Source organism: Sus scrofa, chromosome 10 (genome assembly GCF_000003025.6).
Source record: "Sus scrofa isolate TJ Tabasco breed Duroc chromosome 10, Sscrofa11.1, whole genome shotgun sequence".
Taxonomy (NCBI): domain Eukaryota; kingdom Metazoa; phylum Chordata; class Mammalia; order Artiodactyla; family Suidae; genus Sus; species Sus scrofa.
Genome location: NC_010452.4, coordinates 45,414,467 through 45,440,546, shown reverse-complemented (window position 1 = coordinate 45,440,546; position 26,080 = coordinate 45,414,467). Strand labels below are relative to the sequence as shown.

At 41.4% G+C, this 26,080-nt stretch overlaps 2 protein-coding genes across 2 annotated transcripts in view; one reads left to right on the top strand and one right to left on the bottom strand.

Annotated features, from left to right (window-relative positions):
• Positions 1–26,080, bottom strand: part of RSU1 (Ras suppressor protein 1) — a 413,060-nt gene that overhangs the window by 51,527 nt on the left and 335,453 nt on the right. The gene's annotated exons all lie outside the window — the stretch shown is intronic.
• Positions 253–26,080, top strand: part of PTER (phosphotriesterase related) — a 71,780-nt gene continuing 45,952 nt past the window's right edge. Inside the window, exon 1 of the mRNA XM_021064040.1 lies at positions 253–389. The gene's annotated coding sequence lies outside the window, so the exon portion shown is untranslated. The remainder of the gene's footprint in view (positions 390–26,080) is intronic.

Here is a 26,080-nt window from a genome sequence, read left to right as displayed (position 1 = left end):
CAAGCCCCTAATTCTTTAGACTCAGCCAAACTAGACAGATGAGAAACCTCTCTTTGCAGGATATTTGGGTGGGTTGGGGGTAGGGTACCCGCAACAGACGCCTGCGCAGAGGAAGTGGGTTCCCAGAGGAGCCGCTGAGAGGATCCCGAGCCTACAAAGCCCCGGTGGGCGTGGCCTAGGGCCCGGGTGGACCGAGGCCAGGGTCACGGGACGCGGCCGGGAGTCCAGAGGGCGGGGAGAACGTTCGACTGAAGGGTGAAGTGGGCGGGGACTGGGGAGACCTTAGAGGCCTGGGTCGTTGGCCTCCTGAGGGTAGCTGGGCAGAAGGCGCGCAGCAGAGTGGAGGGAAGGCGCCCGGAGCCGGAGCAGGCGCGGGAGCTGTGGGCCCGGTAGGAAGGGTGGGGTCGCTGCCGAGCTGAGCACATTAATTCCCGCAGGGAGCCCCGGCGGAGGTCCGCCCTGGGGAAGGAGAAACTCTCTAAGGCTTTGGCGTGCTGCTTGCTGCCTTTCCCCCAGTGATTGAGGGTAGCTGCAAAAGCGCGAATCGTGAGGCTGCGCGAGGCCTAGAGGGCTGGCCTGAGCTTGTAGGTAGCTTGTTGCCGGAAGTCGAAAGTCCTGCAAAGCCTGGCTTGAAACCCGAGGCTCACAGTCCGGCTCGGAGAGAGGCCCGAGAGCCCAGCTGCTCGACAGAAATGCTCCAGGGTCGTCGTCGGGCAGCTGTGCTGCGGGGCGGGGTGGGGGAAGGGGCTTCTATTCCACTCTTGTCCTTCTTTGATAAGCTTTGAAATTATACCTCTAAGCCTATGGCCTCGGCTTTCCCCTTTATTTTACCATCGTGGTCTTTCTATTGTAAAGATATTCCAGGAGTTCCCGTCGTGGCGCAGTGGTTAACGAATCCGACTAGGTACCATGAGGTTGTGGGTTCAATCCCTGGCCTTGCTCAGTGGGTTAAGGATCGGGCGTTGCCGTGAGCTATGGTGTAGGTTGCAGACGCGGCTTGGATCCCCCGATACCGTGGCTCTGGCGTAGTAGACCGGCGGCTACAACTGCCATTAGACCCCTAGCCTGGGAACCTTCATATGCTGCGGGTGCGGCCCTAGAAAAGGCAAAAGGACAAAAAAAAGGTAAAGATATTCCAAGTACACTTGGGTGCGGATTTGATCATGGCATTTACCACCACGATGTTGTGATCTTTGCAGATACCTCAGGTGCAGTAACGCCGGGGGTGGGGGTGTTTAGAGATGAGAACTTACTGCTTGTGTAGACATATGAGTCTACTCGACCTTAAATCACCTCTCCAGTGGAAGAAACTGACAAGCATTTACTCCTATCCTAAAGGATCGTCACGTTCATTGTCATATAGAATGAACGTCAGTAAGAAAAGAGCCCGAAGACTTATGACTCCTCCTGGGCCAGTTACGTTTTATTTCAAATGGGCAGTAGGGGTGTAGAGCAGTTATCCTGAAGGCCTGATGTAATTCCAGAAATAGCTAACCCCCTTCAAAAAGCAATCTCAGTGCACAGTGCAAAGAAAAAAGAGATCAGACAACTTGCTGACTTGATAGCAAGATGGCAGCTTACTTTTTAAAAGGATAATTTAAACACAGATTTCACAGAGTGCTACTTCATGGAATTAGACGTCCAGTTCTAGAGGCTAGATGTTGCTTTATTGCTATAAAAGTGACTAAACTATAATGTAGATTTTTGGAATAAAATAGCAAAATACATTTGCTTGCCATTCCTTGATCTTAGAATCATAATTGGACTACCCAAGCCTATATGTTTTGAACAGTTAGTAAAAGCTAGTCATCAGGGGTCATCTCTGAACTCCCTACATTCTCATTTAATCCTCTGTACAGCCCTAGGAGGTGCTGCGATGTTACAGAGGAGGAAAGTAAGACACAGAAGGGTGAGACCACACTGTTGGAAAGTTTAGGGAGGAAAATATATATCTTTCTGACTCCAAAACCTGTGCTTTTACCCCTTACCACCCGACGTTTGTTTTTCACAAGTGTGCCCTGTGTGTTGCTGTGGCTGTGGGGTAGGCCGGCAGCAACAGCTCTGATTCAACCCCCAGCCTGGGAACTTCCATATGCCATGGGTGCCGCAAGAAGAAAAAAAAAAAGTGTGCCCCGTATCCAGCAGGGCACTGTTAAACTCAAGATACACTATTAGAGCAGCAAGACAGGTTGCTGGTCTAAAGAGATCAAAGGATCCATCCACTAGAGCCTAAATCCAGTTCTGGTTTCAGCTTTTTTGACATTATACAAGTCACTTATCTTTTCTAGACATATAAAGGTAACTGATCTCTAGGTTTTTGGTAGATTCAAAAATCTATAGTTCGTGAAAGTATGATTCTGCTTTTGCCATCAAATGATATTCTTAGTCACAGGTGGTATTGGAATTATAGGGTGATCAAGAAGGGTCAGTCTCTTCATCTGAGAAATGTGTACCTGGGGACAGGCACTGGGGCTGCAAAAGAGAACAGGATAGATATAAAGTCCAGCTTCTTGGACTATATTCTGGTTGGTGGCAGAGGGGCCTGAGAAGGAACCAACTGACATATTAACAAACAGCTACAAACTGTAAGCAGAGGGCTGCAATAAAAGAAAAAAAAATGGAGTAGGAGGCACTACATTAAAAAATATACCCTAGGAGTTCCCATTGTGGCTCAGTGGGTTAAGGACCAGACATTGTCTCTGTGAGGATGACAGTTCGACCCCGGCCTTGTTCAGTGGATTAAGGATCCAGCATTGCTGCAAGCTGTGATGTAGGCCACAGCTGCAGATCTCATTCCACCCCTGGCCTGGGAACTTCCATGTGCCACAGGTGTGGGAGTAAAAAGGAAATAAATTACCCTAAAAAAGAAAAATTTAAATGAAGGGAAAAAAAAATTTACCCTAAAATTCAGCAGGTTAAAACAGTGGACATTTATCCTCTCCCTGGGTGATCATCTTGTACAGTTTATGTAGGTCTGAAATGTGAGTGTGGTAAGGTTGGGTGGTTCTGGCTCAGGGTCTCTCGTGAGGTTCCAGTCAAGCTGTCAACCAAGGCTGTCAACCGTTGTCTCAGGGCTTGACTGTAGGATGTGTTTCTAAGCGCTTTCATGTGCCTGTTGACACACTTAAGCTGGCTGTTGGCCAGCAACTTCAGTTCCTCCTCGTAGGGACGGTCATCGTATCACAGGGTTACTCATGATGTGGCTGCTCCCCAGAGCAGGTGTTCCAAAAGAGAAAGAAAACTCAAGGTGGAAGCCGCAGCCACTGTGATCTCAGAAGTGGCATGCCATCACTTCTGCTGTGTGCCATTGATCACATGGACCAACCCTGGCACCCCGTGGGAGGAAATTACACAGGGGTGTGAACGACAGGTGAACTGGAGTTGTCAGAGGCCACTGTAGAGGCTGCTGACCACAAGGTCTATGAGATGTCCAGGCTCTTGGGTATATTACAGTGGCACTCCCAGGAGAGATCAGGGCTACAGAGAAGTATTTGGAAGTTATGAATCATGATATATGAAGTTGTTGGAAATGTATAAGAGGACCACCCAGGAGGAGAGTAGAGATGGAGAAGGGACCCTGGACCGAGTCCCAAGGAGCCCAATATTTAGAAATAAGTAGAGGAGGAACCAGGGAGGAGGGTGGCCAATGAGGTGAGAGGAGAATCAGGACAGGGCCTCTTCTGGGGGTGACTTAAATGAAAAAAGAGGTTTCAATGGACAAAGTTCCCCCTTCTCCACAAAGGGCAGAAAATACCCTGAATGTGGCTGAAGGGCAAGGAATGTCTGGGGGGAAAATGCAACTTAATACTATTAATTTGTAGTGTGCATGGTTAAATTTTGACTCAGGAGCAAAGAGCAAGAGATGACACTTAGAGTCTTGAAAAGTCTACGCCCTCTCAGTTTAGGGCTTGGCTGTAAGATCCCTGGGATTAAGGTAGGTAGAGAAGCCCTAGGTACGGCTTGTAGAGGTTGCTCTCACAATTCAGCTTGAAGACAAAATAATGAACTATATAGAGTGGAAAGAGCTAGTGATCTCGGAAAATATCCATTCTCACTTTCATATGCTTTAAAATGTTACTATGTGAGGAATCTTTCTTCTCAAATGTCTTAAATACTCCAGTGAACCTTACAGTAACATTGTTGAGAATTCCATAAGCTGTGTTCTGTCCTAGGAACTTCATTCTATTTTTAATTAAGATACAGTTGATTTACAATGTTGTGCCAATTTCTGCTGTACAGCAAAGTGACTCAGTTCTACACATATATACAAGATATTTTCCATCATGGTCTATCCCAGGAGACTGGATATGGTTCCCTGTGCTGTACAGTAGGATCTTGTTATGTATCCTTTTTAAATGTAATGGTTTTCATCTACTACCCCAGACTCCCAGTCCATCCCTTTCCCTCCTCTTCCTCTTGCCAAACTCCAGTCCGGTTCTTTGTGTCTGTGAGTCTGTTTCTGTTTTGTAGATAGTTTCTTTTGTGTCATATTTTAGATTCATATGGAATTCATCTTTCTCTTTCTGACTTACTTCACTTAGTATGAGAATATCTAGTTCAACTTCACTCTTAATAGGAGAACCTGAGACAGTTGTCGAATATGTTTTTAATACCCCAAACATGGCCCTGTTCTGTTATTCAGCGGTTCATGTTTTCCTTTAAAATGCTTCATTTTAAAAAGTCATCTCGATGAACCGATCTGTAGAACAGAAACAGACATGGAGAGCAGACTTGTGGTTGCCAAGAGGGAGGGAGTGGGGTGGATGGGGAGTTTGGGGTTAGTAGATGCAAACTATTCCATTTAGAATGGATAAGCAATGAGGTCCTGTTATATAGCACAGGGAACCATAGCCAATCATCATAGAACATGATGGAAGATAATATGAGAAAAAGAGTGTGTGTGTATGTGTTTATATCTATGTATGACTAGGTCACTTTATAGCAGAAATTGACAGAACATTATAAATCAACTATAATAAAAAAATTTAAGTCATTTCATTCATAGACATTACTCCATCACTTAGGGGGAAAAAAAAAGGAAGAAGAAGAAAAATAAAATACCTGCTCCCACCTATTCACCTGGCATAAACAGGGGCTGTGGTTCTGATGACCTGTTTCGTGAAAGCACTATCTTGCTGAGTACAATTGCACCTGCCTGCTCCATATGGGAGTCATAAGTGTTATCCATTTCTCTCTCCCCATCCAATGAAGCATGGCCCTATGACTTGCTTTGGTCACCGAAATATAGTAGAGTGACCTGGGTCACTTCCAGGTGGAAGCTTTAAAAGCCAGAGTGACCACCAATTTGCTAGACAGTGGCTGTTCTGTCACTTTGGATCATGGAAGGATGACAGAACAGCCCTCATCACTCTGTGTTAGACATGTGGTGTGAGCCAGAAACCACCTTTTGCTATGTTTAAACCATGCGATGTAGGGATTTGTTTGTTAAAGTAGCAAAAGCTAGCCTATCCTGACTAACACCCCCACGTAAGGTCCGAGCCGCATGCCTCCAGGGACTACTAGTTTGCCATTTACCAGACACCCGGGGAACCTGAGAGTGAAGGAGCTGTAAAAAGTTTGCTATTGTGACCACTATTCCTCTTGACATTTTCGAGACAGCAGGTAGGCTTGTTTCCATGGTGCTCAAGTCACACTTCATGATTTTCATCAAAGGTGGCAAAAAAAAAAAAAATGAAATTTAGATATTTAATTACATTCTGTAAAGGCAGCCAATGTTAAAGTATAAAATACATAAAGGCTCAATGCCCACAAGAAATAGGAATTAAGGCTCTCACTTCCATTTTGAAAATATCTATCTATCTAAAATGTTCTGTATCCTTCCACGTTTTCCAATGCAAATGAATGTTCATGGGTTCATTGTAAGGAAACAGTTCTTTCCAAATGTAGTTATGGCAATGGATGCATTTCAGAAATTATCTTTTCATCAAGGGAAACTTGAAATGAATCATCTATACTTATCATTGACTAATTTCTAATTTTTTTTCTTTTTTGGCCTCCCTGTGGCATATGGAGTTCCTGAGCCAGGAATCAGATCCGAGCTTCAGTTGCAACCTATGCCACAGCTACGGCAACACCAGACCCTTTAACCCACTGTGCCAGGCAGGGGATTGAACCTGGGTCCTGGCACCACGGCGGGAACTTCAGTTTCTAATTTTTTAAAGCAGCTTCAAGGATACTTTCAGTATGATCTCCTGGCTTTCTTGCTTTGGATCTAAGAGGATCAGACCTAGGTTTTGCTCTCCATGCCCTGCAAAGTGTGTTCCCTCTTTTTCTCTGACTTAAATAGAAGTGGAGCAGGAAGCATTTTGCTTAGGGCAGAGCCATGCTGCATTCTTAGGGATGGTGGCTATAAATCCACTCTCCCTAGAGGTTAACAATCAAAGTTCTCCCCCTCTCTTACTTAGACGAGTGATATGATGATGATAAATTGCTTGGACGTGATTGCCCTGGGCACCAGTGTGATGAATTATGTGGTTCAGGGCATGACCAAAGACTTTCCCTTGTCAGTCGGCCACACCGAATATTGGCAGTATTCATAAATAGCTTTCTGCCAATTTTGGTCTCTGCTTTGCATATTAAATTCTCTGTTTTCACAGGTCATGGTTCCTGGTTCTTAAACATCTCTGCCTTGCCCTGAATTCACTTAGCTAATCAACCTTTTGGTTTTTTTTTTTTTTTTTCTTCCCTACTCTCTAAAAGGGTGGGCTCGTCTCACAGTATTCAGTACGCATGGAATATTTCTCCACAGAAACTATTAAAATAATAATTATTAGTCTTTTCCTCTAAAACCACAGTAATAACAGCTTATCTTGCACTAGCTTAATTGGGTAATTATTTACTGTTTGAAAAGCACTTTGAAGAGACTACTGGTAAATATTATTGCTAATTTAAAGCTCCTTGGTATAATTAAAAGTCCACTGCAACAACAGCATCCTTAGTATGGCTGTGTATCAACAAAGATGTCTTTCTCATATTGCTTACTGTTTTCAAAATTATATATGTATTGATTTTTGAAATACTTAAAATATGTTCATGCACTCTCAATGTTATCATGTTCATCTGTCACATTTCTACATCTCATCTACTCTGTTACCCATGTATCTGGAAAGTTAGGTGTCGTTAACCTCGATCTCTAAGAGTTTGAAGGAAATACAAAGTGGGAGCCCCAGTTCAGGGCCATTTCACATCATACAGCCGCTGCCATATCTGATGTGTGTAGGATCTGCTTAACTCCTCTGCCACCTTTCCTATTAAACCCTGACAAATCACTGCAATAATGACTTATTTACTCTGAGTCCATACACCAAGCTGTCACTTCATTGGCATCCACATTTGTCAAAAAGGGTTAGATTATATTGCCTAGGTCCGGCCAGACCCTTCGACAAATTTTCGACTCCCTTCATAGACCCAGTGCCCCCAAGTGTAATGAAAGGCCACTTCGGTAGCTGGAATGACACGACCTCTATTACTGACTGTATTAGTTTGCTAGGGCTGCAAAACAAAATCTCACAGGCTGCGTGACTTAAACAACAGAAATTGATTTTTTCATCATTCTGGAGGCTAGAAGTCCAAGGTCAAGGAGTTGGTAGGTGTGGTTACTTTTGAAGCCTCTCTTTTTGGCTGGCTGATGCCTTCCTTCTCCCTGCATCCTGACGTGGTCTATTTTCTGTGTCCCGATCTCTTATAACTACACAAAATAGTCATATTCGATGAGGACCTACCCTAACAACCTCATTTCAATGCAATTACCTTTTAAAGACCCTATTTCCAAACAGTCACAGTCTGAGATCCTGAGGGTTGGGGCTGCAACACAAGAATGGAGGGGGCACACTCAGCCCATAATACTACCTACGCTAATAATCGCCTCTTAGAAACGACCAATTTTTGAAGTTCTTTTCTTAGATTATCAAATTTGAGCAAGGCAGCGATCACGACAAATCTTTGGAGGGTCTACTTAGTTTAGGAACTTCTCCTTCACATCACTTGGAGGAGAGCTTTATGCTTGTGACTTAAAAGGCTGAACTAATTAGATGAACATCGAAGTAACGTTATTAAATGAACGCTATCGAGTTTATTAGACTGTTAACCAGAGATGCACATAGTCGCGGACACCCTGCTCTCTGAACTGCAACCCTCCAGATATTTGTTACAACCTGCAAATGTTTTTACCCCAAACACTCTCTCTGAATAAAAAACATGCTCGGATTAGTCTACATACTTGTGCCATCCAAAAGGGCAGCAGGAGATAAAAGGACACTGCGGTCCAACCTCACCCTTCTCCCCAGAGGGTGACGTCTTCTTGCTCCCGCTCTTGGATGTGTTCTGAATTCCTGTCTCTGTATTATCAGCTGAAAGGTGTGTGAAAGCAGACGAGTCTCTGGAGAAAAAGGAGGAGGCCAAGAGGAAGCTAGATAAGCTCTTTTTTTTTTTTTTTTTTTTTTTTTTTTTTTGCAAATTAACGTATGGATTTATTATGATTTTAGTCAAAATCCAAACAGGAATTCTCAAGTTTTTTGCAGGGGAATATGAGGAGTAGATATGTTGATTTTCACATTTATATCATAGAATAAACACAGGGAAATTATCAAGGAAATTTTGAAAATGCAGCTCAGTGAAGTGAACCGCCTTAACCAATAGTATACAAATTGTACAATGACTGAGATAAACACAGAGTGGTACCCTTATATTGTTATGGACAAATAGATCACTGGGATAAAATAGGAAGTATACAAACCCACACTTATTTAAGGGATGTGATATATAATAAAGGAGGCATTTCACATCAATAGGAAATAGATAAGGTCTTATATTGAAGAAATACTGGGAATGTGAAAACTGCAAACACCTCATTCACCATGCATAGTAGAGTTGATTCTGGAAAATGTTACAATGTCCTTCTTCAGAACAGAATCAGAGTCTTTTAAAAATTTCCTTTAAAAAATGTCTTTTGCAGTAAATTGATAGTCAGAAATCCTTAGAAGATTGTTATATGGGTTTATAAGTGTATGTCAGTGGTATTAGGGATAATTGGTTGATGGTTTTGAGCGAGCTGCAAACATGATTTTTCCCTTTAAAAACTGTTTTTAGCTGGAATTGTTGATGCTGTGTGATGGATCCATAGGGGTTTGCGATACTGCTCTCCACATTTGTGAACTTTGAAAAATGTCCATATTAAAAAGTTCAAATAAAAGAATTGGGTTTTTTTTTAAAAAAAAAAAAGAAGAAGAAATGATGCCACAGGGACTGCCCTAAAAAGCAAAAAAAAAAAATGAAATTTATATATATAAATTAAATTGTAGCAATATAATTATGGAATACTATAATATAATTATATAAATATATACAATTCATTTCATTTTTTTTTTTTGGTTGCACCCACAGCATGCAGAAATTCCCAGGCCACAAGAGCCACCCAAGCTGCTTCAGTGATGACACCAGATCCTTAATCCACTGTGCCACAAGGAAACTCCCATTTCTTCATTTTATATATAAATATAAAAATATATTTTTGTATATATTTATATATATATATTTCTTCTTTATAAATTTATTATATATATTCCTCTGTGTCGCAACATTTGATGGCGTCACATTTTCAGGGACAGATTAAATTTGAATAATAAGGTATGCATGCATATTTAAGAGAATACACAAGTAAGTAGGATGTTATTTTCACTACCAGTCACTCCACAAAAAAAGTAGTGTCGCAGTGTTTATCCAGGAAAGGCTACCAGGGTGTCTTTGCTAGTTTAACCCAGATAGTTTGACACATGTTTTTATTTATCGCTCCCTGGTCTGTGACCCGTCTGTCATTTCATGAGTCAGCGCTTTTCTACGGGTTATAGAGTTTCCAGGCTGCAGCTTCTCCAAGTTCAGTCTTTCACGTTAGAGATGTTCCACTCCCTGGCCACAACTGCACAAACCCATTTAACCCAGGAATTCCAATAGCAGCCCCTCCTTTCCAGTGCACCAGGCCTGGCTCAAGTCTTCTGCCCATGCTTAATATAAAAATGTCCTTCCCTGTTTCAAAGGGGTCTTTACAAGCTGACACTAGGTGAGAAGCAGTCCCTGCTGAGGAATGGTCCTGCAAAGGCCTGTCTCCGGCCTGCCTCTGCCCTTCCCAGTTCTCCCAGTTCCACAGGGAGGAATGGGAATGACCCTGGGCCTCACCTGTGAGCCTGGCTCGTGTTTCTGTGCAAGTTTAAGCCCTGGCATTGATTGCCTTTTGCCTCCGTGCTGCTTAGAACTTGCCCCATTATCAGCCAGAAAAGAACAAATTCCAAGTGCTCCTCTTTCTCCTGTGCTCCTTCGGCAGCTGGGAGCAGCTGAGTGCATAAGTAGTGGAGATCCTGCTGTTTTAAGTACAGACCTGATGGAGACTTTGACCTTTCTGCCATATTTGGCCTGTTAGGGGTCCAGGGAGAGAGAAGATTCCAGCAGATCCAGCCGCAGTGCTTCCTTTTGACTTTCTTCATTCCTCCCAGGCTTCGCCTTTTCCCTTTTCACCTATCAGTGTGCTTCAGTAGAAAAATTAAAATATTTCAAGCTAAGAGATATAAGTTTAAAATGGTCTCCATGAAGATTCTATATAGTTTTATAGAATTTCTATTTTCCTATTTCTATTCCTATCTGTTGACTGTCATTGTTAGATTTAAAATATATAAAACAACATGTAGTTTCTGGCATTAGGGGTCCTTCACGGGCCTTTGCTATTACTTATTCTTGCAACAGTGAGGTCAAAATGATTCGTTTCTAAATTTCTTTGCTTTCTGATAGACCAAATCAGAATTGTAAAAGATTTTTTTTTAATATGGGATTTTCATAATGCACTATGTAGGGATACTGTGTTTCATGTGAACCTCCTTCTACTTCCTTATTTTTATTTGTTAGTCATACCTTGGCTAAAATAAGTCTTCATTAATTATTCCTATATAATGTGATGATTTTACAACATTGGCACTAAAGGAGAGTTTCTTTATTTATAGCTTGTTTCTCTAAAAAGAATGACGTCTTAAACTTTAGAGTTTGATTCTAAAAAATTGGAAGGCTTACTAAGTACTTGTACTATGTCTGACCATTAATGTCTTGATCCATATTCTTTCACACCCACCATATAATACCATGGTTTATTTTATTTTATTTTATTTTATTTTATTTTATTTTATTTTATTTTATTGTCTTCTTGTCTTTTAAGGGCCGCACCTATGGCATATGGAGGTTCCCAGGCTAGGGGTCTAATTGGAGCTACAGCTGCCAGCCTACACCACAACCACAGCAACACAGGATCTGAGCCTCACCTTCGACCTACACCACAGCTCATGGCAACACCAGATCCTTAATCCACTGAGCGAGGCCAGGGATCGAACCCACAACCTCATGGTTCCTAGTTGGATTCGTTTCCGCTGTGCCACAATGGGAACTCCATGTTTTATTTTTAAATCAACATCATTTAAAATAATATCAACAATTACAGGATCAATAGAAAAACTGGAGAGTTAGAATTGGATAATAGCGTTCTCTGCCTACTTAGAAGTCAGGATTAGGGAGTTCCCATTGTGGCTCAGTGGTTTACGAACCTGACTAGCATCCATGAGGGTGCAGGTTCAATCCCTGGCCTAGCTCAGTGGGTTAAGGATCTGGTGTTGCTATGAGCTGTGGTGTAGGTTGCAGATGCGTCGCTGATCCTGCGTTGCTATGGCTGTGGCGTAGGCTGGCAGCCACAGCTCCAATTCGACCCCTAGCCTGGGAACTTCCATATGCTATGGGTGCAGCCCTAAAAAAGCAAAAAAATAAAAATTTTTTTAAAAAAGTCTGGATTATATTTTTGATGATTTGGGGGGATTTTATGCCCAGAACAGGAGTTAGTTTCACTATAGAGCCAGAAAGAAGAAATGTGTTACAAGACTTTGCAGAAATGTTAACTGCCATTTAATTTTCATAAACTCAGTATAAGTCATCAGAGTAAATCAATAAATTCATCATTCATTAATATTCATCAAACTTGTCAAATTTGATTCGTTCTCATATCATCTTTAAGAGAGTTTGCTATGCTTACCTTTACTACTAATTACTTAATATTTTTTAAATATTAAAACCCTACGGTTTGCCTTCAGTCTCATCCTAAGCAATAATACTCATGAAATCACAGGCTTGTAATGTTCACTACTTTTTTTTCTAAAACACGGTAAAATAAATAAATACTTGTTTAAAGCATTTTATAACCCTTATATATCACTTAAAATTAGTTTGAACACCAGTGGAATATATATCACACCCTCTGGAAACATTGCCCAAAAACAAGCAGATTACTGACTTTTTAAAATTATTTCAGTGTCCATTAAACAATGAAATAATTCTTGGTTGTAAAGTTGGGACAGAGTCATTTTCATTTCTTTTTTTTTTTTTCCTTTTAGGGCTGCACTTGCAGCATAGGAAGTTTCCAGGCTAGGGGTCCAATCGGAGCTGCAGCTGCAGATCTACACCACAGCTGTGGCCACGCCAGATTCAAATCAAGTCTGTGATCCACACACAGCTTGTGGCAATGCCAGATCCTTAACCCACTGAACAAGGGCAGGGATCAAACCCTCATCCTCATAGACACTATATCAGGTTCTTAACCATTGAGCTGCAACAGGAACTCCCAGAGTTATTTTCAGAATAGGCTCTATATTTGTACTGTAACAACTAGAAAATATGAAAACAATAGAAATGTACATTCATATGTCTGTGTATGTATCTGTGTCCACATACACATAGATAACGGATCACTTTAGCTGTTATTTGGGAAAAAGTCAAGCATATTCCAGTTATTTAGAGAGTCAGCCTCATTCACTGAAGGGCTAATAACCACCGTTATTTTACACTATTTTACTCATAGCCATAAGCAATATAAAGAGTGATCATAAAAAAGTAATCATCTGGGTTGTGAAGTATTTTCCATTCATCTATTAGTAATAATCTGAAATGTACAGTAAAGTAAATACTGTACTATGGTTTGTTACAGTATGGTTTACTCTGATGGGAGATCAGAAAAAGAATTAGAAAGGTATCCATAGTTTTTACCCTCCTCGTATAGCAATGCCCTGCCTGATTTTCTGCTACATGAATATCCCTGTTTAACATTGAAACAGGAGTTCCAGTCGTGGCTCAGCCGGAGTTCCCATCATGGCTCAGCAGTTAACGAACCCGACTAGCATCCATGAGGACGTGGGTTCCATCCCTGGCCTTACTCAGTGGGTTAAGGATCTGGCATTGCTGTGAGCGGTGGTGACAGCTCACAGATGCTTCTCAGATCCTGTGTTGCTGCGGCTGTGGTGTAGGATGGCGGCTCCAGCTCTGATTGGACCCCTAGCCTGGGAACCTCTCTATGCTGCAGGTGTGGCCCTAGAAAGACAAAAAAAAAAAATTGAAACAAAGTTAACTCATGGGAAGCGACTGCAAAGCTAATTTAGAGGCTGTGTAATGCCTCTTCTCAGAATCAGAGAAGCTGTATCTGGAAGGCACACTGGAAACCACCTTGCTAGATTCCTTTGTTTCAGTAATGAGAAAACAGGCCCACAGACCAAGTGATCTATACCCCCAAACACGCCTTGAGCATAGCAACTTTCCTTTTAATAACATTTATGTAGTTGGTAAACTTCCAGTTTTCTTCTTCTTGTGGAAAGGGTGATATTTTCATGAAGTATTATGCTGTCCCATCTGGGTGCATTGTTCTGTTTTTTGAAGTGCAGGAAGTTGACATTCATTTTTGGTGGCACTTAAGATGTTTTATAGCTTCTCACTTTTGTTTCTCTCAAATAAAAGATGAACCTACTACGTATTATCAAGAATGATGCCTGTTGCCTTTAATACATTTGAATGAGAGGGAAACTGGTATTTTTAAAGCAGCATCCAGATATATTTTCCATAATAAATAAAATTTCTGGTTTTATGGTTAGTGCCCTTGGATTCAAACATCCCAATTTCTGGGGGTTTTTGTTTGTTTGTTTGTTTGTTTTTTACCATTTTTAAATTCTAGTTGATTTACAATGTTGTGCTAATTTCTGCTATACAGGAAGTGACCCAGTCATTCATATGTATATATTCCCTTTTTTTTTTTTTTTTGGTTTTCTTAGGGCCATATCCTTGCCATATGGAAGTTCCCAGGCTAAGGGAATCAGAGCTGTAGCCGCTGGCCTTCCCGACAGCCACAGCAACTCTAGGGATTAAGACCTACACCATGATCCGAGCCTCGTCTGTGACCTACAGCACCGGCCACAGCAATGCCAGATCAGTTCGAGGCTAGGGATCGAACCTGTGTCATCATGGATACTTGTAGGGTTTGTTACCACTGAGCCATGATGGGAACTCTCTCCATTCCCTTTCTGATAGTATCTTCCATCACGGTCTATCCAAAGAGACTGGATAAGGTTCCCTGTGCTGTGCAGTAGGATCTCTTTGCTTATGCTGATTTTTTAATCTGAGGGATGTCTCATCATCATAAAATAAAAAAGATAATCAAATGTAATAAAAGTAAGTTTTGATATAAATTCATAATGAAAAATGTATGAAATGAGCTACTGTGAAGAAGAGGCCAGGACGTGGGCGTTTAATTTCATGTGATGCCTGAACAAGAACTCAAGGAAGAATAGGGTGGCAGGGACCAGAGACTTCACCTATGAAATTAAAAATCACTTCTAAGGGAAGGACAGCTAATTTGGTTTATCTAATAAGTTCGTATTGCTCCACAGCTTGTTGCGATAAAAGCCACTTAGAGCACTTAGAAAGCACATCTGTATCCTCACTGTGTTCCAATTAAAAAAGTGTTATTACTTCTTTTTGGAAACAGTTCTGAGATCTCCCAGGCACACATAATTTGGGAAAGGGAAAATGAGCAACTATTACCCTTCCAAGTGCTGTGATTTGCCATCACCAAGAAGGCAGACACGTCTTCCGTGATACAAGAAGAGATGTTGCCAGTTGGTATTCCTCTGCTGCTCATGCTACTGGAGAGCCCATCTTCCAAATCTGCCCCCATAGCAGCAGCCCTAACCTGTGCCTTCTCTCCAGTCACAGCAAGTGACTCCTCCATCCGTAAACACTTATAGAATGCCAGCCATGGGCCAACTAAATGCTGGCTGTGACGTGCTTCTCACTTAAAGTTGAGCAGAGAGGATTCCTTGAGCGTTAGGATCATCCATTGGCAATTCTCATGTGGTGTCTCCTGAGAGTATCAGGATGAGAGGCCCCTCCCACGAACGGTGTACCCAGCCAGGCTTCGCAGCATGGTCTATTTGTCACTGACTTAATAGAGTCCCGTTACATTGTGGCTTCACACCAAGGGGAGGGTCGGGGGCTGGGCAGTGCTTTTCTGAGTCTTGATCTGATGATTGGAGAGAACATCTCTGGCTCATCCCTCTCTTAGCAATGAAGATCAAGGTCCAGCTTCCATGCTCTGCCCTGAAAGCGGCAGAGATCAGAGCAGAGTAGAGATTTCATGCCCACAACCTCTTCTTGTCTCATCCTTGGGTGGGACTGTGGCTGTGCCCACTTCTAGTGTCTTTGGTGGCCTGCCTTCTTCCCAGAGTTAGTGACTACAGAGATGCCAGCCAGACTTATGAACACTGGACATCATTTCTGCCATAGAGTCTTTGACCCTTTATTCATTGGCAAACATTTTCTTTGCAGGAGCACCTTGCTTGGTTGCCCTTCTAGGTATGGAATGCCCATTACTTCAAAATTAGTATGAGAGTATTAATTGCATTTACCTACATGCTGCATATGATTTTGCTGTAAACCCAACACATGATAAACTTCTTAAAGGCAGGGAACAGGTCTGCTTTTCCTTTCTCTACCACAGAGACGGACTAACCGCCTTTTTGACTATTAATGTGAGTCCTAACCAAACAAAGAGAAAAACAAACTGAAGCAAACAAAACAAAACAAAACCTTGCATTTTGTGCAAGACTCTCTCTTCCATCAAGGGCCGCAAGGCAAACCCTACTGCCACATGCACCGAGCCCTGGAGGAGTGAAATGTTTTATTGCTGAGCATCACTTTTTTAAAAATATCTTTAAGCTTTCCTATCACAACAACATGACTCCATCACAATTAATCTTATATAGTAATGCAGTGACAATGAGATGATTTCTCTAGAGAATCTATGCTAATACTATTAAAATGCTCTTACAATGTCAAAATGATTGCAGTGGAAGCATGTGGGGACTGTGCTTATGTGATTATGATATTATAGTGATGGGTGATTACCATAGGAAACTACTAATTCAACTCTGCAGGGACTTGCATTATGAAGCCATTATAACATGAGATTATAATGACACAATAACTTGGATGCACATCCGTGATGTGAAAACTAAAAGCTAATTGGAATGCAAGTAGTATTTCCATTAAATTGTAATTAAACACTGAAGGCAACGCTTGTTTAAATTTAAGACGGAGACATACAATCCAGAAATGAAAACGGTGGGAAAGAACGCCTGCCAAGAATAGGAATGGTTAGAACCATTTACAGCTCTGCCCTTTAGTACGTAGGAGGGGTGAAAGCCTGCCTCGAAGTGGCCTCCCCAGACTTTCTTCCTCTCTGCTGGTCCTCAAAAGTAACCAAAAACCGTAGCAGAATACAAGAACCCTGGATCCTGTTCCTGGTTCTATCACTGCCATGATTTAACATTTTAAGCCTTTCTTGTTTCATTTTTGAAGTGGATATGTTAATACCTTGCCTCCTTCCACACCAGAGACTAAAGCAATTTCTTCCACTAAAAGTAATCTTTTCCAAAATACAACAAAATTAATCCATGTTCACAATCAGATAAAGGAGAAAAAGAAAACAGCAACAACAAAAAATCTACCCCTTGAAATGATCTGTCTTAGTATCTCTGGGTATTTTCTTTCAAACTATTTTCTATGCATAGAATATACATTTTTTTGTTCAAAAATCTGTATTATACAGTACTCTAAAAACCTACTTATTAAATTCTCCCCGACCCTCCAAGTTACAAGATCTATTTTTTTTTTTTTTTGTCTTTTTAGAGCCACACCCATGGCATATGGAGGTTCCCAGGCTAGGGATCTAATCAGAGCTATAGCTGACAGCCTATGCCAGAGCCACAGCAACACCAGATCTGAGCAGCATCTGCTACCTACACCACAGCTCACGGCAACGCCAGATCCTTAACCTACTGAGCGAGGCCAGGGATCGAACTCGCAACCTCATGGTTCCTAGTCGGATTTGCTTCCGCTGCACCATGACAGGAACTCCCAAGATCTATTTCTTATCCAAGAGAATCTGCTATATAAGTTTTTGTTTGTTTGTTCTTTATTTATTGGCTGCACCCAGGGCAAGCAAAAGTTCCCAGGCCAGGGAACGAACCTCACCACAGCAGTAGCCAGAGCTACAGCCGTGACAATGCCAATCCTTAACCCACTAGGCCACCAGGAAACTCCAAACTTGTTATTCTTATCCATCCCTCCAAGTTGCAAGATCTATTTCTTATCCAAGAGAATCCAGCTGATAAGTTTTCATTTGTTTTTTAAAGGTCAGCTCAAGCTGGATGATTTTACATAGGACCCAGGAAACTATATTTTGCTATGAGAGAATAGTATATGGCAGGCTTTATGTTCTGCATTTATCAGTTACAGGATGCGTCTAGAGGAAATCTTTGGGATTATCAGCAACACTCTTAAGTACTTTAATAACACTCATCTCAGAATTTCTGCTGTGGTGCAACAGGATCTATAGCACCAGGACGCAGGTTTGATGCCGCACAGTGGGTTAAAGGATCTGGTGTTGCCACAGCTGCTGCATGGGTCGCAACTGCAGCTCAGATCTGATCCCTGGCCTGGGAATTCCATAGACCAAAGAATGGCCAAAAATAGAAAAAAGAAAATAAAACAATGTTTAAAAAATCTTATCTCTGTTTAGTAATAAATAGTGCATTTGATAAGTCCTAGAGCTCCAGCTTTTTCTTAACTGATAATTACTCTATGGCTTAGGTCAACATAAAGGTAGATCATGAAAAACTAGACAAATTTAGGAACTACTGAACTTATCAGTTACACCCCTGCCTTAGCTTGTTCTGATGGCATAAGGACACACAGTAGCTAATATATACTCCCTCCTAATTATGATTCAAAGCAGTTATTACTCCTGGGTTTAAATAGCCTTAAGATGAATTTTTTGTTATTAAGTATTTAGCTCACATTTAGATATGCTGGATGCATTATCGTTACTTTTATTACCCCTTCATGCAACAACCAATTTAGGTAGATACGCTTAAATTTCTCAAGTCCTAATTTTAATAATTAGGAAAAGGGAAGCAGTGCACTTAATGCCTTGCTCATGCCATGCAGTCCACAGTGAGTTGGGATTAGACTGTCTGGTCCTGGATAATTGCAGCGTCTTCCTTAGGCCAGTGAGGGGCCGTCCCTCGAATAGAACTTCCACATTAATGGACACCAGAATAACTTAATGTGGTGTTTATAGTACACGTCTACATGGTTCAATAAAAGGAGAACTAGACTGACAAGTTGGGAGACTTGGGTCCTGGTCCAGATTATCTGACCTTCACAAAATAAGGCTTCCGTTTTTTGCATCTAAAAATGAAGCCTTTGGAGTGCCTGTCATGGCTCAGTGGTTAACGAACCCGACTAGGATCCATGAGGATGTGGGTTCGATCCCTGGCCTCACTCAGTGGGTTAAGGATCCGGTGTTGCCATGAGCTGTGGTGTGGGTTGCAGACACAGCTCAGATCCCGCGTTGCTGCGGCTGTGGTGTAGGCCGGCAGTTGTAGCTCTGATTGGATCCCTTGCCTAAGAAACCTCATGTTCCGCAGGTGCAGCCCTAAAAACGCAAAAAATAAAAAGTAACATGTCTAGTCACTTATGATGGAGCATGATAATGTGCTAAAATAGAATGTGTACATGTATGGGTACCTGAGTCACCATGCTGTACTGTAGGAAAAAAATTGTATTGGGGAAATAACTATTAAAAAATAATAATAATAAAATAAAATAAAAATAAACATGAAGCCTTTGAATTAAGTGACCTCTGAAGTCTCTTCCAGCTCAGAAATTGTGAGGTCATGGAGTTCCCTTGTGGCTCAGTGGGTTAAGGACTGGGCATGGTCACTGGAGTAGCTTAGGTTGCTGTGGGTTCAATCCCTGGCTTGGGAACAGGGCACAGGTTTGACCAAAAAAAGAAAAAATTCTAACGTCAAATAGTATGTAGTGTTAATTGAAACTTTCATATTTTCATTATAAATGCTATGCGTTTTAATATTTCATATTAATAAGCTATTTATTTTACTTGCTTTAAAACCATTAATCTAAACTCAAAACCACACCCTATTTAGATATATCTAATAATTTGATGTGTTTTAGCAGGCTCGCAATTTGGGTTAAAAATGTCTTATTTAGGAAATTTATTAAAAATATTAAAGTTGCAGATATAAATCATCTAAAGAAGAGATTAAAATTATCGTCCTCTGGTATACCTGCAGTGTTGTTAAAGTGCAGTTAGAACTACAGTGAAAGGTAATTCCTGCTTTATAATTGTTTAAGCATATATATAAATAGTCGTATTGAATAATAAATTTATGACTTTCAGCGAGTTCTTTGGAAGGAAGTAATAGCAATGGCTGAGGTGCCAAATGCAAATATAATGCGAGACAACCTTTCTAAGTCTTTTGGGGTCCCTTATTTTTATGAGGAAAATAAATAAACATTATATTCCCTTTATATTTAAATGCATATACATGACTAGGGATTAGTTAATTACAAATTTGTTCGTTAGCTGCTGGAAATTTTCCTAATTTTGCGAGGCTTATTATCTAGAGAATTTAGAATTCCATTAGAGCATTGTTTTTGTTTTTGTTTTTCTGCCATCTCAAAAGATTGGGAAGGAGTGATTATTAGTCTATAACCCATATAGTTATTACAGATTTGCCCTTGGTCCCACTGTGGTAAATCAGTTTTTAGGAGTCGAAATAAGATGTTTGTTACTTTATTTTTAGTACATCCAATACTAGTCTTTTCCCGCAAAGAGGTTTCTGTGTCAGGTGGCACACTCTCCTAGGATCAGGCAAAATTTATTATCTTGCCTTCTTGCCTAGACCCATCAGTAAAGATGATCTTTAAAGCAATTTTTCTCAAACTTTAGGGTCCACAAATTCTCCATAAATGTTTTGGCTTTGTGTCTCCATTTTTGTGATAATCTAAACAACTGTAAGCATAGCCTGGATCATTATAACCATCTTACAACCATTGCCGTAGGATTTCATTATTTCCACCTCCATTTGTTTTTCAGACTTCAACGACAAGAAATTATTACCTAAAACCAAACAGAATCTATCCTGATTTTTTTCCCCAAAATTGGGATCTTTGTTTCCCTGGGAGCCATAACTGTGTCTTCTAGGATGTCAAGAGGTAGAAGAATGAAAGAGAGCAGGCACAGTCTGCTCAAGTGGTTTGGGCCCCTTAATTTCCTTCATAGGAAGTGAATTTGGTTTATAAACTGGATCATATATGCTAACTACATGTCTGTTTTTCAAAGTCTGACTAGCTTCTAGACCCCTTTCCTAAGTGTCGAACCTTATAAGAGGCAGAACTCAGTTTTCTAGTCTTTTCCTTGTTCCTAGCCCTTGCAGTATGAACTGTCATTAACATACCAACTCCTCTCCCATCATACGGACCGGTACCCATTCCTCTCTCTGGTAAGAGAGACTGGTACCCATTCCTCTCTCTGTTGCCGAGCGAAGCATAGGGATGTGGGGAAGGCAGCTATGAGAGAATTCAGCCAAGCTTCCGATAGACCAGCCAATCAAAGCTAAGAGATTGTATCTCATGATACATTGGGATTCTGGTCCAGTGCTCTTTTGCAAGAAAAAGGTGATGTGTATTTGCTTTGGTGCATATTTTAGGTATTTCTTAGTAAGAAGCGCTGGTTGAATTTTTTTCCCCACATCTATGGCATATGGAAGTTCCTGGGCCAGAGACTGAATCTGGGCCGCTGCTGCAACCTATGCCAGCTGCAGCAACACCAGACCCTTTAACCTACTGCGTGGGCTGGGGAATCAAACCTGCATCTTCGCAGTGATCAGAGCCACTGCAGTCGGATTCTTAACTGACTGAGCCACAGAGGAACTCCAGCCCTGGTTGAATCTTAAAGGACAAACCTCAGAGGTCATGGTTCTTATACTATATTTAACGGCCTCCCAGGGGATTCTTACAGAGCCTAGGGCAGTGTAGTCTGCCCTCAGTGAAAATGGAAGATAGCTCATCATCCTTGTCTATATAAGCCCCATTTCCTCATTGGTGAAATGGGAATAATAATAAGAAATGTAGGTTTACTCTAAGAGTAAGTCCTATGGTCCAGGCTTCTAGCTGGATACTCTTTGGTGACTCACCTTCTGCTCATCCCTGGCCTATTTCACAAGGACCTTAGGAGATTTAATTAAAGTGTACAGAGTGCCCTGAGCTCTTCGGAGAAACACATGGCCTTACTGTAGATCATCCTTTTGATAGTCCATAATCTCTTGAAGGTAATGAAACCAGCAACGTAGAAAGCTGGGGCTTCAATATAGTTAGAATGACACATTCATACCATGTTGTATTAATAGTGCTCATCACTGTGGGTTTGAGAGTTGAGTTCAGTTCCTGGGAACTTTTCTAATGGTTCTAAGTATTTTGATTTAATTTTTTCCCATCAAGATGTAACACGTTTGAGAGGAGGTCAAGGGGTATTCAAGGTATGCTGTTTTCAGTCAACACTGAAGACCGTATAATTTTGGTTTTGAACTATGATTGTAAAACATATTGTGCACAGCTATCATTTTAACTTTGTTAAGTTAGAGGGAGGGAAAAAAAAAAAAAAAAAGAATGCTTATCCAGGATTCCTTTCCCCTGAAATGTATTCCTGCTCTTAAGTCCCTGAGGAACAATGAAAATTCTCTTTGGATTCCTAACTCATCTCCTGGCCTCCTGTCTCCAGCATTCAGCCTATACCCACACTGCCCATTTAATTACCATCCTAATACAGGTATCGGCCTCTGGGGCCAGTCCAGTCTGTATTTTCTACTACAGATCTGCCGTGCGGTCCACACATGAGCCTCTAAAGACTGTTTGCCAACTCCCAAAATGTAACGTTCACCTTTCCTGGCTCAGCCCACCTGGCAAAAAGCCTCTTAATGTCCTGTAGCCTTGCCTAAATGCCGCCTCCTCCAGGAAGCCCTCCCAGCCCGTCCAGTACTGTTGAATGTTGTCCATATAATTCTCCCCAGAACACTGATTCAGGCCTCTTTTCTAACATTTACTGCATTCTGCTGTATATCACAGCTGACCCACTAATACACAGAAAATATCAATCTCACACTGGATGCTCACCATATATCAGGCACAGTGTTGGAATACTTTAGCTTCCTACAGCAGGAGTGCTCCTTCTCCATCTTTGTTTCTCATAGTTTTCCTCCTTGGGACATAGTAGATCCTCAGCAAACATGTTACATCTAATTGAAATGTATTCAGGTGGAATTTGTGGATGTCTGGAAAGCGGGATTTTTTTTTTTTTTTTTTTTTTTTTTTTTTTTTTTTTTTTGCAATCCCGCAACATATGGAAGTTCCTGGACCAGGGATCAGATGTGAGCCACAGCTGCAACCTATGCTGTGGCAATGCCAGATCCTTTTAACTCACTGTGCCGGACTGGGGATCAAACCTGCATCCTGGCGCTACAGAGATGCAGCTGATCCTGTTGTGCCACAGCAGGACTGTCGCCTTCCTATGCTCTGAGACTTGAAAGCCCATGTTATCCCCTCAAACCTATCAATCCAAACTTCTTTTCTGAATATGTTGAGAATACAACAGCTGAAGCCTGGTTACAAGTCTGTAAAGAGGCCGCAGAGCTAATGAGAACATCAGATTGCTTTTGGCTGAAACTGCATTCCGTAGGTGTGGAATGGGAGGGTGGAAAGAACTCAGACTGTTCATTGGATGAACAGACTTCTGGAGCATCTGCTTCTTGCCGATAATGAACATCGCTCCGTGGTGGTGCCTACTTCTCCGTGTGTGGGAAAAGAACTGAAGCGCTTATCGAAACAAAACTAGTTATGTGTATGACTCCACTTCCTCAAATGTGAGTGGTGTTTCTCATACAGGTGTCCAGGTAGACCACAGGTCATGTTCTAGAAGTCTCTACAACAAGACAAGGAGGGTCAGAATCAGGTGGAGCGTCCTCTTACTCTCCTTGTCCTTTTTCTGCCAGACTACATTTTTCACTCCAAGCAGGCTAAGCCTGACAATCTAATAGCATATATGGGGCACTGATTCTTTTTAAGTCTGAATTAGCCAAACAAGACTTTTCTAAGACTATTCACTGTGTGGTCTTCAAAATAAATGAGGATAGATAGCTAGTGATTTTTAGATAGATAGTGATTCGTGCAATGGAAAGGTTTTCTGGAATGCCAGGAAAATTATTTTGAAATTAAGCTGTCTTAAAAAGAAACCAGGAGTTCCTGTTGTGGTTCAGTAGGTTAAGAACCCAACATAGTGTCCATGAGGATGAGGGTTCAGTCCCTGGCCTTGTTCAGTGGGTTAAGAACCTAAGCTGCAGCATAGGTCGCAGATGGAGCTTAGATCTGGTGCTGCAGCAGCCGTGGCATAAGCCTGCAGCTGTGGCTTTGATTCAACCGCTAGTCCAGGAGCTGCCATATGAAGCAGGTACAGCTATAAAAAGAAAAACAAAAGAAAAAGAAATTAGTATGTATGATATACATTTAAAAAAGTATCTTTAAGAATAACTTGTTTTATTCCTTGCAAAGGAATGGCTGCTGCTATGAATCATCTGCTGTAATTTTACTAAGTATTTTTAGTTTCCTAATTTATAATTGGTTGCAAAAGTAAACAAGACACATAGAGTATCTTTTGAGAGTTTGGAGTGAGGAGATAAGGGAAAGCTGAAAAAGAAACATGACATCAAAATCCATAACCCCCAAACTTTTGGGAAAACATCTTTCCATGCTTTTAAATAATTTTTTTGGTCTGATTTAAGGAAATAATACAATGTGCTATCAAAAGGTTGTACTATGACCTCAAAATGACCTATTATCAGATATACATTAATAAATATTCCAGGAAATATTTTTTAGCCCTTTTTGAACAACTGTGAACCTGTTCTTTTCTGGTCCTGATTCTACTTCCATTTATAGTTTCCTTGCTTCTGGCTTTAGTATTTGTTTTCTTTATGCTATGTGTCTTTTGTGTAAGTTACCTCAAATTCTTTTCTGAATCAGGCTGGATTAAAATAAGGAAGCGTATAGATAATAATTAAGTACTGCTATGTACTTACTAGGGCACTCTTAGGGCTCAGGACCAAGAGGCAAGACAATGACTCTGCCGTCAAGGAGCTCAAAGGAAGATGGTGAGACATTCACACAAGGAGTGAGTTTCAAGGGTTACCTCTGAGCTTTGAGAACACCCCTACAGGGCATCCAACCCAGACTGCTTGAGCAACAAGGAGAACCTCAGGAAAAGCTTCCAGTTAGAAATAATGCCAAAGCTCCAACCTGAAGGCCTGCTACAGGTTAGCCAGGAGAAGAAAAGGGCGGAGGAGGTGGAGTGGGACTAGGCTGGGTTTGTTAGCTCAGAAAAAAAAAGAGCAGAAACACATTCACAGACCTTGAGACAGGTGCAAACATGGTAACTATCTCCCAAAGGCTCTACCTGCCCAAGTACAGGGTCTTATACATAACGGATGCTCAGTAAATATTTATCAAATCTATGATAACATTTTTTTTTTAATGGGTGGAGAAGCTTGAGGTTCAAGGGTTAATTTGTGGAAGGTTCTGCAGAGAGGCTGATTAGGATAGGAGAGAAGGTTCCCCCCCCCCCCGCCTCCCCAGCTGTACAGCATGGGGATCAAGTCATTCTTACATGTATACATTTTTCCCCCACCCTTTGTTCTGTTGCAATATGAGTATCTAGACATAGTTCTCAAAGCTACTCAGCAGGATCTCCTTGTAAATCTATTCTAAGTTGTATCTGATAAGCCCAAGATCCCGATCCCTCCCACTCCCTCCCTCTACCCGTCGGGCAGCCACAAGTCTATTCTCCAAGTCCATGATTTTCTTTTCTGTGGAAAGGTTCATTTGTGCTGGATAGTAGATTCCAGTTATAAGTGCGTTGTGACCAGGAAGGGTCCAGGAGAATGTATTGAATACCAAGTCTAAGGTGCCCTTAGAGCCAAACAAGCTTGAATAGAGAAGGCTTCTGAGGAAAGGACACTAAGTTGAGAATTTTGCCAGAAAATCAGCGGAAGGGGCAGGAGGACAACACAAACTTTAAAGTTTGTAGGAAGACCCTCAGGTGGAGCGTCTGGCATCTTTGAGTAGCTGAAAGGCCAGGGACAAGAGAGGGCAGAGAGAAAGGGGGATGTGGAGTGAAATGACTGGAGAAGCAGAAACGCCGCCAATGCTGTGCCTTATAGGTTATGCCAAGTATTTTGGCAATGGGAAACTTCCAGGGGATTTTAAAGCAGGCAAAGGCATAATCAAATCTGTTTTTTCAATATCTCGAGTCTATGGAGAAAAAATTGGAAGGGGATCCAGTAGATCAATAACTGTGTTTTTTTCATCTTTCTTATTGTTTTTTCTGTTAACCTGCCAAAGGATATTAGCCCTCCTGAAAAAAAAAATATATTTTCTATGGTTTTGTCCTTATATGGTTTATCATTACTGAAAATTTATATCGTTTGATCCCTCTTTTTCAGCTATAAATAATTGATGACCCCTATTTCATAATTTCTGACACTTTCCAATGAAATGTCTTATTGAATACCCTGCACCTGCACTCCTAACCACACACAGCAGTGTGGACCATAGTGGGATCTTGGTCCTTGAGTGGCTTGACTGTGATAAATTTTACTCAGGCAGCTGAACCTTCTCCAAAATTCTCACTGGGCTCCAGGGTTTCAAGTAGAGTCAAGTTCAGTCCATGAAGGACTCGGTCAAAGAGCTTGAATTTAATCAGCGCAAACTATAGCCACTGCAAAGGCATGTAATTTGATCAGAAGTA